This window comes from Euleptes europaea, chromosome 7 (assembly GCF_029931775.1).
Source record: "Euleptes europaea isolate rEulEur1 chromosome 7, rEulEur1.hap1, whole genome shotgun sequence".
Lineage (NCBI taxonomy): Eukaryota > Metazoa > Chordata > Lepidosauria > Squamata > Sphaerodactylidae > Euleptes > Euleptes europaea.
The window spans coordinates 21,489,087-21,504,895 of NC_079318.1; the positions used below are offsets into that span (position 1 = coordinate 21,489,087).

Below are 15,809 nucleotides of genomic sequence, written 5' to 3' on the forward strand. Positions count from 1 at the left end.
TTTCCCCCCACCCATATTCTCAAAACTCAACAATAAGCCGCCGGGCAGAGTTTTGAGAATTCAGATGGGGGAAAAGGTGCATCTAGAGAGTGGCAAATCCAATGCAAAGCCTTCCATGAATAAATGGCTAAGGCGACGTGCAAAAGCTGCAGCTGACCCCCCCCCCCTCCAGTTTAAACAGATTAATCCCCCGTCTGCAAACCCTAGCTGTTCCACAGCACAACCCCGAGCCTGTTGCCATCAGAAGCCAGGAACGCTTGCGATGGTTGCAAGAGCTCCAGAGAGGCGCTCCAGCGACCGGCAGTACTTACAAGAAATGTCCTGCAGCGTGCAAAATATATGCGTCTGCATGCATAGATCTGCCTGTTTTTTTGGAGTGTCCCAAACCGACCGCTTGCAAACAGGAGGGCAACCAGCTTTGTTGCCTTCTCGGTGGAGCCCACGTGGAGAGGCGGTGCCGGGAAGGAGTCATCCCCCCACCGGGGGGAAATGGAACAGCCTCTCGCTCCCACTCGCCGCCAAACGATTTGCAAACTTGGGCAGGCTAGGTCGATCCGTTTCACTGGTTGCTGAATCCGCCCCGTATAGTATGTCTAGGGTGGACAATGGTGCATGTTGGGGCAAAGAAATCCCAACTTCCCATCTACGCTGATGGGATCTGTGCTGGCAGCGACAGACCAAGAAAGGGATCTTGGGGTGGTGGTGGATAGTTCAGTGAAGATGTCAACCCAGTGTGCGGCTGCTGTAAAAAAAGGCGAATTCCATGCTGGCCGAAAGGCAAATTCCATGCTGGCCATAATTAGACGAGGAATAGAGAATAAAAGTGCTGGTATCATACTGCCCTTGTACAAATCTATGGTGAGACCACGCTTGGAATACTGTGTGCAGTTCTGGTCACCACATCTAAAAAAGGATATTGCAGAGCTTGAGAAGGTGCAGAAAAGAGCAACCAAAATGATTAGGGGACTAGAGCCACTGTCCTATGGGGGGCAGTTAGGACGCTTAGGGCTGTTTAGCTTGGAAAGAAGGCGGCTAAGGGGAGACACGATAGAGGTCTATAAAATTATGCATGGTTTGGAGAGAGTGGACAGGGAGAGGTTTTTCTCCCGCTCCCATAATACTAGAACGGGGGTCATCGGCTGAAGCTGGAGGGTGAGAGATTCAAAACAGATAAAAGGAAGTATTTTTTCACACAACGCATAGTTAAATTGTGGAACTCCCTGCCCCAGGATGTGGTGATGGCTGCCAGCTTGGAGGGCTTTAAGAGGGGAGTGGACATGTTCATGGAGGAAAGGGGTATTAATGGCTATTAGTTGGAATGGATGCTGGTCATGCTGCATACCTCTTCTCTCGTTTCAGAGGAGCAGGCCTATTATTTTGGGTGCTGTGGAACACAGGCAGGGTAGTGCTGCTGCAGTCGTCTTGTTTGTGGCTTCCTGGAGGCACCTGGTTGGCCACTGTGTGAGCAGACTGCTGGACTCGATGGGCCTTGGTCTGATCCAGCAGGGCCTTTCTTATGTTCTTATAGGGTTGCCAGGTCCCTCTTCACCACCAGCGGGAGGTTTTTGGGGCGGAGCCTGAGGAGGGCGGGGTTTGGGGAGGTACTTCAATGCCATAGAGTCCGATTGCCAAAGCAGCCGTTTTCTCCAGGGGAACTGACCTCTGTCACCTAGAGATCAGTTGCAATAGCAGGTGATTTCCAGCCACTGCCTGGAGGTTGGCAACCCTAAGTATGTACATTGTTCCTTTCCAGTGCTGATTAACTGCGAATTGTAAAAGGTGTAGTGGTCAGATGTAAGACCTGAATTCTCATTCACCTGTCAACTTCCCTGGGTCGGGTTAATGTGAGGATAAAATTGGGATTGCGGAGGAGGGACTTTGTATGTCTCCCTGAATTCCTTGGTGTAACGGTGGGATTAAAACAAAATTATAGAAAAGGACACACCTCTAATTAAAGATAAAGATAAGTTGGAGACACATTCCCCAGTGTTTAGAGCTTCATAGCTGTGCTGATAGCTCATCCTTATTTGAATAGTCTCCCAACAAATATGTATAAACTAACAGTGCAGAAATATTTCCTATTAAACCTAGATTTGAACTGTCTAGAATATGGAAGAGCTGGAATATGGAACTAACCTTGGGCCAATAACACACACCTAGCCTAACCTACAGTGAGGAGAAAAAGTATTTGATCCCCTGCTAAATTTGCTCGTTTGCCCTCTGACGAAGAAATGACCAGTCCATAATTTTAATGGTAGGTTTATTGTAGCAGTGAGAGACAGAATAACAACAGAAAAACCCCCAGAAACCCAGAAGACAAAAGTCAGAGATTGATGAGCATTATAATGAGTGAAATAAGTATTTGAACCCTTTGCAAAAGATGACTTAGTACTTGGTGGCAAAACCCTTGTTGGCAATTACAGAGGTCAGACTTTTCTTGTAGGTGGCCACCAGGTTTGCACACATCTCAGGAGGTATTTTGTCCCACTCCTCTTTGCAGATCCTCTCCAAGTCAGTAAGATTTCGAGGCTGATGTGTAGCTACTCTAACCTTCAGCTCCCTCCACAGATTTTTGGTAAAGTCTGAAGAGGGCCATAGAGCCCATCCTTCAAAGCAGCTATTTTCTCCAATCGGACAAATCTCTGTTGTGTGGAGTTCAGTTGTAATTCTTGGAGATCTCCAGGTAGAACCTGGAGAGCCTGTAAAACTGGAACCATGGGGTTGTTGGTAACCCTAGACTTGGCAGCAACCATACAACTTACATTACTCAACTAGGCCTAATCTGCTTGCTGGCTACTGGCTACTGTTCAACAGCAGCCACCCTGTGAAAGCCAGTATGGTTGAGCAGTAGTTTTCCAAGACAGAGTCTGTGGTGGAGAGGGGGGACGGAAAACCTAAGAGAGGGACAGATAAACATTGCTTGGTTGTTGGGTGGGAAGGAGATAGGGTTGCCAACTCCACATTGGGAAATTCCTGGAGATTTGAGGGGAGGAGCCTAGGGAGGGTGGGATTTGAGGATGGGAGGAACCTCAGAAGGGTATAATGCCATAAACTCCACCCTCTAGGGATGCCAGGTCCCTCTTTGCCACCAGCGGGAGGTTTTTGGGGTGGAGCCTGAGGAGGGCGGGGTTTGGGGAGGGGAGGGACTTCAATGCCATAGAGTCCAATTGCCAAAGCGGCCATTTTTCTCCAGGTGAACTGATCTCTATTGGCTGGAGATCAGTTGTAATAGCCTGAGATCTCCAGCTAGTACCTGGCAGTTGGCAAGCCTACCACCCTCCAAAGCAGCCATTTCTTCCAGGGGTCCTAGGGTTGCCAACCTCCAGGTGAGGGCTGAAGATCACCCAGAATTACAGCTGATCTCCAGATGACAAACATCAGTTCCCCTAGAAAAATGGCTGCTTTAGAGGGTGTCAGGGTGAACTCTATGGAAGGAAGCACATGTACTCAGTGCCTGGACTAACCGTTGTTGAGGTGCACCACAGAAAAATTCTGGGCTGTACCATGAGCTCTCTGGCATATGATTATATTAAGCTGTGACTTGACAGCAGGAAAAAAAATGAATGAAAGACCTGTCTGAGCTTCAACCATGGTTTTATTAGTAGGGTTGCCAGGTCCCTCTTCACCACCGGTGGGATTTTTGGGGTGGAGCCTGAGGAGGGTGAGGTTTGGAGAGGGGAGGGACTTCAATGCCATAGAGTCCAATCGCCAAGGCAGCCATTTCCTCCAGGTGAACTGATCTCTATCGGCTGGAGATCAGTTGTAATAGCAGGAGATCTCCAGCTAGTACCTGGAGGTTGGCAAGCCTATTCATTAGACAAACGATGTGTGCTTGTAATATATATCTATTCAGATAGTAACATGTATTGTCCCTAAGTCATTTGCTTTTTCTACACAGATCTTCTGTGATTAACAATCAGAGCATATAATTTATATAATGAACTGTGGCTTCCCTATCTACTATCTACAGTAGTTTCAGAGGGTAGCTGTGTTGGTCTGCAGTAGAACAGCTAGGTTCAAGTTTAGTGGCACTTTAGAGACCAACAAGATTTTCAAGGTATAAGTTGAGTTTCGATCTTGAAAGCTTATACCCGGGAAATCTGGTTGGTCACTAAGGGGCTACTAGACCCAAATCTAGCTGTGGCAATCAAGAATTTCTCAAGTAATGTGTTAATTCTACCACCTTTTGAGAAACAGGCTTTCTGTGGCCCATATAGTGTTTGTTGGAGACTTCTGTGAACTTTCACCGGAGTTGCTGAGAGCTACCACATGGCCCCAAGAAAAATGTTCCCCCTGCCCACCTTCAGCCTCCTCCTCTGCTCCCCACTCCCTTTAAAAGACACAGTTGTTCGGTTTAACCCTTCACTTAAATGGAAAATAGCAAGTGCTTTGTTGCTGCAGGAGGACTCTTATTATGATTTCAAATCAAGCAAAAATTGATTTCAAATCGAGCAAAGTTGGCCAGGAATCCTCTGGGCATGGGTTTTTGCCATCTTCTGGGCATGGAGCAGGGGTCACTGGGTGTGAGTGGGGGGAGGTAGTTGTGAATTTCCTGCATTGTGCAGGGGGTTGGACTAGATGACCCTGGAGGTTCCTTCCAACTCCATGATTCTATGATTTTACTAAAATATTTAAATAAGAGATTATGAATTCCTAGAAGAGCTTCTGGCTGTCCTGAAGTCCCTAAGTTACAGGCATCATGCTGGGAGGGAGAAGGAGAGCAAAATAAGGCAGGTGGGCTGCCTGGCGTTTTGTAGCTCCAGGCTTGTGAAATGTTGTACCCCCAGTTCGTTCTTCCTTGGCAGCCCTCCCCTTTTCTGTTTCTACATTTTTTCAGCTGAAAAGCAGAAGAGGCAACACCTCTGAGGACTGGTGGATTATGTGTTATGTGTTATGGTGTGAAGGATTACGTGTTACTACGTGTTACTACGTGTTATGGTGTGAGGGTTCATTTAAAGTGCTGGCCATTGTGGAAATGCCATCATCTCTTTTTAGGAAATCCAGTTGTATTATCTTAATTAAAATAAACATTAAAACACACAAGAAATCATCATACGATCGATGATTCCAATTAAGCCTTGTACATATGTAAAGTGCCGTCAAGTCACAACGACTTATGGCAACCCCAGCAAGGGGGCTTTCAAGGCAAGGGAGAAGCAGAGGTGATTTGCTGCCGTCTTCCTTGGTGGTCTCCCTTCCAAGTACCAACCCTTCTTACCTTGCGAGATCTGCTGAGATTGGGCTGTACCATGCCACCTTCCCTTCAAGCCTTGTATACATAGCCAAATTACATAAGTGATCTTGAATATTAGCATTGCTATTGGATAGTGTTGCCAAAAGTACCTTTAACAGAGGCGGGCAGCCCGTTCCTGTACAGAATAAGGTGGCATCTATGCAGGGCAGGGCCCCGGTGCCAGCACAGCCACACCAACAGGGCTTTCCCAGAAGCCCGCACTGGCATGGGGGGGGGCATTCCCTGGGATGGAGCCACAGCCCTTTCGCCCCGGGAATGCCCCCTTGAGCGGCGGCGTGGATGCGCCACCTTTTTTGTGGTGCAGCCTCACTGTTTTCAATGAGGCATTTCCCCCGGTTTTCTTTTTCTTTTTTAAAAGGCTTTTTTTTGTTTCTGCGGTAGCCGGGAAGCCTCTGAAGAGGCGGTGTGGCTCTGCTGCTCCCGGCCGCTGCAAATCTACCCCCCCCCCTCTTCAGGATTGCTCTCCTCACGTGTAGAAAAGGGCAGTTGAAGAGTTTGATGGCATTGAGATAAATGACGTCGCCTGGTCAATAATATCCCATTGAGTCTCTATAAAAGGGACAGGATTTTTTTGGCTGCCTGAGTATTGAGTCCTCCAAGGTTTTAACATGGCTGTTGCTTAAGTGATGTGTTGACCTGAAACTACATCTGGTAAACAAAAGTTGTTTTATTTTGCTGGGAATCCATAGCCTGTTGATCGTGAACATCCATGGCTCCATACAGACATCATGATGAATGACAGTTTGATTAGTTTGCCCAGTCAGGCTGCTCAACAAACTATGGTTAATAGGTGCTAAAAGAGATTTTTAATCCATACTATATATTCTGTTTGCTAAATGCAGGAGTCATTATTAACTGGCTTCTCATTACATCCCAATTCTGAGATCCTAGCTTGTTCACAGCACTATCCCTCTCAGCCTCAAAGAGCCACTGTTGGTTGCATATATATTTCTGTGTATGCATTCAGCGGCTGGTTCAGACACAAGATTGGCTTCCTGTTAACCATGATTTTAAAGTGGGCAGTTTCAGATTTTGATTTAAGGGAAGCCCTGGTTGGCTTTAACCATGTTTAATGTTGGTGGCAAGGAAGTGCTTGGATGTAGCTTAGAGATTAGAGTGCTGAAGTTGCTGCAGGATAGCAAGGACTACGTGGAGTGAGTCCACATTTCTGAAGCTGAACCCCGATGTATTAGGGGTGCTTAAGGAGCCAGTACTATGTCTGCACTAGATCTGCAGGGGTATCCGACTGTCAAAAAGCAATCCGTATGCATATAATTGGGAAAAATAATCCCTTCATCTTTGTACAATGCATACAACTTCTCCCCCTCCCTTTATCTCTAGACTTTAGTATCTTGAAGATGCATATATTTACTTTGTAATACAGAACTATGGCTGAGGATGAGAGATTCTTGTTTGGTAGTGATGTAGTCCATGTTAACTCCATAGTGTTAAATCTATAATCTTTGGTCAACTGCTAACACTAACACTTATTCACTAAAAACAATGGTAGTTGTAAAGGTTTTTGAAAGCTGGGGTCTGTTCCACCCAGGAAAGGATGACTCAGAAGTCAGAAATCTGGGGCATCCTTATTCCACACATTTAGTAAACAGCAGACCAATGGGAGGTATGTGGAGAGAATCAATAGGGGACACAATTCAAAGGGAATAATAGGTCATTCATTCAAGAAAGGTCTAATCTTTTTGATAGCAATTGAAAAGAGGGCACGGGGTAGAATGCTATTTCGTCAGTTGCTGTAGTGAGCTGAGAATCGTTTTTTTTTTACCCAGATAATTTTTGTTCACTGGTTATGTGCTTCTGTTAACATCATATGAGTGATGAGGCTCAAAACCAGAAAAGAGTCTTAACAAATGTCTACAATGTAAGAGCAGTAACTGTATATTATGCACTCAAAATAATTATTAGAACTGTACCTGAAGTTCTCTCTTTGCAAACCTCACTCTCTTTTTGGATTGCCTTCTTATTCATTCTGTGGCTATGTTGGCACTCATTTAAATGGATGAATCTCCATTTAAATGAGAGACAAAACCTGCTCTTTCAGTAGCTAGGTCTGTGCATCTTGGGAGTGCAGCTTGAATTTTGGAGCAAAGCCACTGAGTCCTGAAGGCTGTGTGAGATTCACTGTATTGTTGTGGCCTGAGCATCCTGATGGGCATCCCATACCTTTTATTAAGATACTTATTCTTTCCTCTCTTCTTTCCATATTTTTCCTCCAGCACTTTCTTTCCCCCCCAAAAGATCTTTAAGAAAATAGTTTAAAGTGTGTGGGTGCAAAGTGCCCTCAAGTCGCTTCCGACTCATGGCGACCCTATGAATCAATGTCCTCCAAAACGTCCTATCTTTGACATCCTTGCTCAGGTCTTGCAAATTGAGGGCTGTGGCTTCCTTTATTGAGTCAATCCATCTCTTGTTGGGTCTTCCTCTTTTCCTGCTGCCTTCAACTTTTCCTAGCATGATTGTCTTTTCCAGTGACTCTTGTCTTCCCCACTCCTACACGTGAAGCCAGCTGGGTGACCTTGCGCTAGTCACATACTCTCAGCCGCACCTACCTCAGGGTGTCTGTTGTAGGGAGGGAAAGGAAAGGTGATTGTAAGCTGGTTTGAGTCTCCCTTAAGTGGTAGAGAAAGTCGGCATATAAAAACCAACTTTTCTTCTTCTCATAGTGTTACTAAAGTACGGTCGCCTCAGTGTAGTCATTTTAGCTTCTAAAAAAAGTACTGATACATAAAGAATTGATACACATATAAACATTATTAACTTCTGTTGTTTTTAAAAAATGACAGGCCCTTCATGCTATTGGAAGATGTAGAAGATTGAGCTGTTTTGATGTCATTGTCCTGAAAGTGGAATTTCTGGAGTTTCACCTGGGTATGACGTTAAGGCTTTGGTTTTCCACCTCTCTGTTAATTTTTAAGCATGTTCCAAATAAGTGGCATTCCATAAGGTGCAAGAATTTAGCCTGATCTCATCAGATCTCAGAAGCTAAGCAGGGTCAGCCCTGGTTAGTATTTAGATGGGAGACCATCAAGGAATACCAGGGTTGCTGTGCAGAGGAAGGCACTGGCAAACCACCTCTGTTAGTCTCTTACCATGAAAACCCCAAAAGGGGTTGCCATAAGTCGGCTGCAACTTGATGGCACTTTACACACACACAGGAACGGTATGATTTTTTAAATGTAACTGGCTTTTTAAAAAATGCCCAAACATCTGCCCCTGTGTTCCTGATTTTCTGTAAACATGCATTTTACATATCAAAACCCGGGATCAAAATGGGAAATGGGGGGTCTGGAAGATCACATCTTGGGATGTTACCTGGCTACCATCTCCTTGCCCATTTAAAAATGAAAACATCGCACTGATGTTGTGTGTGGAGGGCTTGAGAGGGCACATCAGGAGGAAGACGTGACTAGAGGCAGCTCCCTCACTTGCCAAAGCCCTGAAACAAAAGCAATTGACTGGAAGCAATTGTCTCAACTGAAACTGTTTACGAATTCCTGTTCATTTCTCTGTTTTCTCTGCAAGCCAAAGTGAGACAAGATGAGTTCTTCAGGCCCCAGCCTTTGAAAGACATGGCCCTAGAGGCAAATAGCACGAAAGCTTGTCTCCTGAGAAGCAAGGGGAAGATACTGCACAAAGCAGAGAAAGACTCTTATCCAAAAATAGCCTTGCCCAAGGAATAAAAATGCAGTTGCATTTACATAAATTCTCCCCTTCGAATAGGATGGATTTTGTTCCTTGTGCAAAACTCATCCAGCCCAGTTAAGGATGTTACAAAAATTCTGATGGCCTGATTCTGCAAGCTTCATTACCCACAGAGACATTAGGAAGAATTTCTAGAAATTAGGAAGAATTTTCTAACAGAGCGGTTCCTCAGTGGAACAGGCTTCCTCTGGAGGCGGTGAGCTCTTCTTCCCTGGAGGTTTTTAAGAAGAGCTTAGATGGCCATCTGTCAGCAATGCTGATTCTATAACCTTAAGCAGATGATGAGAGGGAACGCGTCATCTTCTGAGCATGTAGTGGGGGTGTGAGTCATGGGTTGCCATGAGTCGGAAGCGACTGGACGGCACAACACACACACACACACAGTGGGGGTGTAGGGGGGGGAGGTAGTTGTAAATTTCCTGCATTGTGCATGGGGTTGGACTAGATGACCTGGTTGTCCCTTCTAACTCTATGATTCTATGAGACCATCAATAGGAAAGAAAAGATAAGAAAAATGAGAGTGAAACAGTTTGGCTCTGTATAGACTAGGAGGAATTTCTCAAGCTCATTTCAAAAAGACCTCTCCAGATAATCAGTCTATATAGTGCAATAAATGAAAAGTCATGTACAAGATCCAAGTGTCTTCCTTCAAATACCTCTGTTCTGGGGATATCCATTTCCCTTTCATTTAAATTGTGTTAACATTTATTTACTCGTTATTGTATTTTATGCATCTTTCCAGGAGATCAAAGTAGTGCTCACAACAACTCTGTGGGGTAATTCTGAGAGAGACTGTGATTTGCCCAAAGCTACACAGCAATTTTTTTGGCTGCAAGGATTTGAACCTGGGTGCTCAGTACTGAAGTCCTGTATTAAAAGCTGCTGCCCAAGACTGGATCTTGAATTTTGGAGTCATATAATAGGGCCATTGCAAGATGCAGTCTGGATTGTAGTTGCTTGAATATCAGTGGTACCTGTTTAGGGTTGCCCGCTCTGGGTTGAGAAATACCTGGGAGTTTGGGGGTGGAGCCTGAGGAGCTCATTTGCATATTGGGGGTGGAGCCTGAGGAGCTCATTGGGGGTGGAGCCTGAGGAGCTCATTTGGATGAACTTGTAAAAGAGGGACAATTACTTTGTGTAGTAAGCTAGCCACTGTTACTGAACGTCCGGGGAAGTCAAAATCATCCCCCACTGGTTTCTCTAAGTGTCTCCAATTTTAAGGATAGATTTTGTTCTTTTATTCCATTGTGGAGAAGATACTGCTGTCTGGCCAAGGCAAATGGCAAAAGCAGAAACTTTCATGAGCTTGAATCTGCTTTTTTGGGTGAATGCCATAAACTCATGAACATATAAAGCTGCCTTATACTGAATCAGGTCCTTGGTCCATCCAAGTCAGAATTGTCTACTCAGACCGGCAGCAGCTCTCCAGGATCTCCTGCACAGGGCTTTCACATCACCTACTTGCCTAGCCCCTTTAACTGGAGATGCCAGGGATTGAACCTGGGACCTTCTGCATGCCAAGCACATACTCTACCACTGAGCCATAGCCCCTCCCCAATAATATTACAGTCAGTAATAATACACCATGCAAACAAAGACAATGGTAGGGGATAGAGTTGCCAGGTGGGTGGTTTTGGCGGGCAATTGCCTGCCAATCCACCTGGCTGCTCCGGAGCAGGGATCGCTAGCACTCCTGCACGCAACATGATTATGTCACTTCCGTTGCATTGCCACAGCTGCTATAGAACTCAGACCCCCAAAATTTGGGGTGTCTCCAATTATAAGGATGGATTTTGTTCTTTTATTCTGTTGTGGAGAAGATACTGCTATCTGGCCAAGGGAAGCAGAAACTTTCATGAGCTTGAACCTGCTTTTTTGGGTAAATGTAATGAACACATGAAGGTGCCTTGTAATGAATCAGACCCTTGGTCCATCAAAGTCAGTACTGTCTACTCAGACCGGCAGTGGCTCTCCAAGTCTCAAGGTAGAGGTCTTTCGCATCACCTACTTGCCTAGTCCCTTTAACTGGAGAGGTTTTAAAAAATGGGGAAATCCTGAACACATGAAGCTGCCTTATACTGAATCAGGGCCTTGGTCCATCAAAGTCAGTATTGTCTACTCAGACTGGCAGTGGCTCTCCAGGGTCTCAAGCACATCACTTACTTGCCTAGTCCCTTTAACTGGAGAGGCCAGGGATTGAACCTGGGACCTTCTGCTTGCTAAGCAGATGCTCTACCACTGAGCCACAGCCCCTTCCTTAAAGTAACGAACCTCCCTCCAATGGAGAGGGGGGACCTGGCAACCCTAGTAGGGAATATTATCATAAAGCATGGCCAGAAGGCCCAGCATATGCATGTGTGTTCCTCACATTGCAACACAGAAATAAAAAAAAAAAGATCCTGTCAAAAGAGTATATGTGGACCCTTCTGAACTATTGATTAATTGGCAAAGAAAGGTGAATAGTGTGCATAAACCTGCAAGGAGGGACAATTGCAATCTGTAGTAAAGCAGCTAGCTATTCCCACGCCCAACCTTGTATTGAGGCCAAGTTTGCACTTATGCCACGATGAATTTGTTTGTCTTTAAAGAGCCACAAGATTGCAATATGTGGGATGGAGCCTGAGGAGGGTGGGAGGGGAGAGGAGAGGGACTTTGGAGAGGGGAGGGACTTCAATATCATAGAGACCCAATTGCCAAAGTGGCCATTTTCTCCAGGGGAACTGATTTATGTCAACTGGAGATCAGCTGTCATAGCAGATCTCCAACCACCACTTGGAGGTTGACAACCCTATGCTACACAAATGGTGACTCTCAAAACGGATGCCATGCTTGTGTTTTCGTTACTTTATGATTTCCCCATTTTTTTAAATTTAAATTTAAAAATTTTTGTAATCTATCTTGAGTCTAAGTGAGAAAGGTGGAGTATAGTTAATAAATAAATGAATAATTGGTGCTTTGAGCAAACAAAAATCACGCAGAGCATAGCACTATATTAGGGACTTGGCACCACCTTATTTGTTGCTGTCTACCACCTTGCCTGGGGGAGGGGAGACTGATGGGGGGAATCACTGAGCTTTAGGGTTGCCAGGTCTCTCTTTGCCACCGGCGGGAGGGTTTTGGGGTGGGGCCTGAGGAGGGTGGGGTTTGGGGAGGGACTTCAGTGCCATAGAGTCCAATTGCCAAAGCGATCATTTTCTCCAGGTGAACTGTCATCGTTGCTCTAATGTAGTACAATCACAAGACCCAATGACATCAGCTTTAACACCTTGGGCTCATTCACTTGTTCATACTCCAACTTAATATATGTTGTGTATCAACATTGTCCCTCTGCTTCCTACATTGGCCAAACAGGTCATTCCTTGTGCAAAAGAATAAACTGACACCCCTATGACATTAAAAAGTACAATATTCAGAAACCAGTGGGTGAACATTTTAATCTTCCTGGGCTGATTGATCTAAAAACCTTTTTCTCCTAGAGAAAAACTTCAAAGGGAGAATGCAACAGGAAATTGCTGAATTAGCATTCATCAAGAAAACAGGTCTTAACTAAGACCTGTCATTATTAACTGTAGGTGCTAATTATCTTAGCAGATCTCACCTCTTACAGATGTTTAACTACAGCTCTATCTTTTTCTAACTGGAACTGCTTATCATGCATTTACACATCATGGTCCACTCTGCACTCCTCTTATTTTATGATAATCTTACTTTGCCTGTCTATCAACAGTTGGGAATAGCACTCATGCCCTCTGAGTGGATCGATTATTATTCCTTTGATTGGTTATTGTTTTAAGCTGGTCTATCTGTAACAACTCTTTCCGCCACCCTGCCTCATCTGCAGCTTTGATTGTAAATACTTCCAATTAATGTATTATGGATCTGATGAAGTGAGCTCTCACTCATAAAAGCTTATGCTAGAATAAACTTGGTTAGTATTTAAGGTGCCACTAGGATTCTGCTTTATTTTCCAGACAGTTGCTGTGTCCCAGAATGGTTACCCAACTTCATTTACTATTGGCACATAGGCTGCAGTTCTAAAGACACTTTTCTGGGAGTAAGTCTCACTGAATAACGTAGGACTACACCTGAGTAGACCTGTTTAGGGTTGTTCCCATAAAAACTTGACATTGGTAACTTTCAGGTTGGACCATTGCATTGTTCACGTGGTTCCCCTTGAACGCTGACTAGAAACATCAATTAGTTGAAAATGCTGCTGGCCAGGTTTTGGCTGATTACACCTATCTTACCTGACCTGGATGGCCCAGGCTAGCGTGATCTTGTCAGATCTCAAAAGTTAAGCAGGGTTGGGCCTTGGATGGGAGACTACCAAGGAAATCCAGGATTGTTATACAGAGGCAGGCAATGGCACATTGCCTCTGTTCATCTCTTGTCTTGAAAAACCCTATGAGCTTGACATAAGTCAGCTGCAACTTGACAGCACTTTACACACACACACTCCAACTCCAGCAGCTGCCAATATGTACTCCATTCAAGGTGCTGGTCTTGATCTTTGAAACATAAGGTGGTTTAGGCTCAAAGTATTCCAGGGACTAGCTTCTCTCATCAACAAGAGATGGATTGACTCAATAAAGGAAGCCACAGCCTTCTATTTGCAAGATCTGAGCAAGGCTGTCAAACATAGGACATTTTGGAGGACTCTCATTCATAGGGTCGCCATGAGTAGGAAACGACTTGAAGGCACTTATCACACACACACAGCTTCTCTCATATGAACCCCCAATACTTTTAGTTCTGATGTTTGTTTTATTGACTTTGATGTTAGCATGAACTAATGGGGTAGGGCTCATTTGAAAGCTACTCCACAGCAGTGATGGCAGCAAAGAAGCAGTGTTTTCCCGGCACTATTGCATCCACACAGTGTCAAGGGCCTATTGTGTTCTGGCCAACAGGAAGAGATTGATGTCTATTGATGTCTTTTGCCAGAAGCTGAAGACGTTGGTCTTTCATCTGGCATACCCCCAATAACAGTTACTGGCTCTACTTCTTGTGTTGTTTGTTCACGTGTTTTAATTGAATTATTACTTTAAAATAATTTGTAATTGCTCACATGTTTTAATGCTTTTTTTGTGTTTGCCGCATTGTGGACCCTGATCGAGTAGAAAGGCGGCATAAAAATGTTTAAAATAAATAAAATAAACAAAGTTGCAACCAACTTTAAAAATTGACTTTGAAGAGTCACTTAAAGGTAAAGATAGTCTCCTGTGCAAGCACCGGGTCATTACTGACCCATGGGGTGACGTCACATCCCAACGTTTACTAGGCAGGCTATGTTTACCAGTGGTTTGCCAGTGCCTTCCCCAGTGGCCCCATACATATGTAGTAAATAAATACATAGTATTGTAAATAATAATAAACAGGACTGAACTTCAGGCATGGAGGGGCAGATGAGCCAATCTGTGTCATCTGGTGTGTTTCTGCCATGTGTCTCCTACTGTTTGAATCTCCCACATAGACTTTCCAGTGTTGAACGCTGCAACAACTGAGGCAGATTCTGGAGTGTAAAGTGTGAACCAGCCTTGGGGGATGAATGTCTAAATGACTGTCCCACAAGCCCAAGTTCCCAGTGGATTTCTCCACTGCACAAATCAATGCATAGAGGAGCAAGAATCTATCCCCAGTCATTTTAATTAGAGCTGATTTGCCAAGGCAAAGGGTCACACTTTTCCCAGCCTGAGACTCAACTGTTTGAACATGTGGACATGTCAGCGATTGCTGTTTTTCCCCTTAAAAAAGGGGTTCAAAGGATTAGTTCACCTTGTAAGTTAACAATTTTTATGTCCGCTTGTAAAAAGGTGGTGGCAGTGGGGAAATAGTTGTCATTTTTAAATACAACCGTCCTGGACCACCAATACCTTTGCAAACGAGGAATGTGACTCCACAATCTAATCCCTCACAGAGGGTCAATTTGTAGCTTTTCATGTCCCAAATGGGATAAAGCCCACAGTCTCCTGAGGCCCCTGAAGAAAACCAGGCAGGGCACAGGAAAGCTTTGTGTGCTAAAGTGTTAACCTGCATGCTTAAGCAATCTGCCGTCGCTGTATGTTTCAGACTGTCTCGGCCACGACATCGGTAATCCCATCAACTTCGAAGAGAATGTAAGGTTAACCCTCTTGTCACCCTGTCATATATCAAACTGATATAACCGGCCTAGCTCAGTTAGGGTCATCTGAAGTATTCCCCACCCCACACACACACAAAGATTTTCGTGAGCAATTGCAGAATCTTTGCCTACTGCTTTTTCATGCTTCCATATTAATGGGAAAAAAAAGTATCACAGAGCTGGAATGGAGGACATATTTACACTCTTTCACTAATGCAAAATAAACAGCAGGAAGCAGCTGTATTGGCTTAAATTTGTCATGCACCGGGCTGCTAGATTTTTTTTAGGGCCCCTTTAACCTAAACTGCAGCCTAGCATGCAGAGATTAAGCAGATGACATTTCTCCTCGAAAAGTAAATTCTTTGATGGGAAGGCTTCTGACCATTCCTGAATTTCAGAAATAACTCTATTCAGATTTGGAATGTTTACTATATTTATGAATTCTAAGGGATGCGAATGCAGCAAATTGACTTTATGCTTCATTAATTTCCATTGGTGTCTGGGTGAGTGCACACCACTCCTTATCTCCCGGTTCACAGAGACTGAAGTACTAGACTCATTGTTTTTACTTCCATTGGAATTACCTAAAATCACAAAATCATGTACCTTTTTTTTTTTTTTTGCCATCAAGTCATAGCTGACATATGGTGACCCCTGGTGGGGATTTCAAGGCAAGAGATGTTTAGAGGTAGTTTGCCATTGCCTGCCTCTGCA

General features: G+C 44.5%; 1 non-coding gene across 1 annotated transcript; it reads right to left on the reverse strand.

The window, feature by feature from the left end:
• Window positions 1-11,155: 11,155 nt before the first annotated feature.
• On the reverse strand, window positions 11,156-11,231 carry TRNAA-AGC (transfer RNA alanine (anticodon AGC)). The gene has a single exon. It is a non-coding gene; the product is annotated as a tRNA-Ala (tRNA).
• Window positions 11,232-15,809: the final 4,578 nt, after the last annotated feature.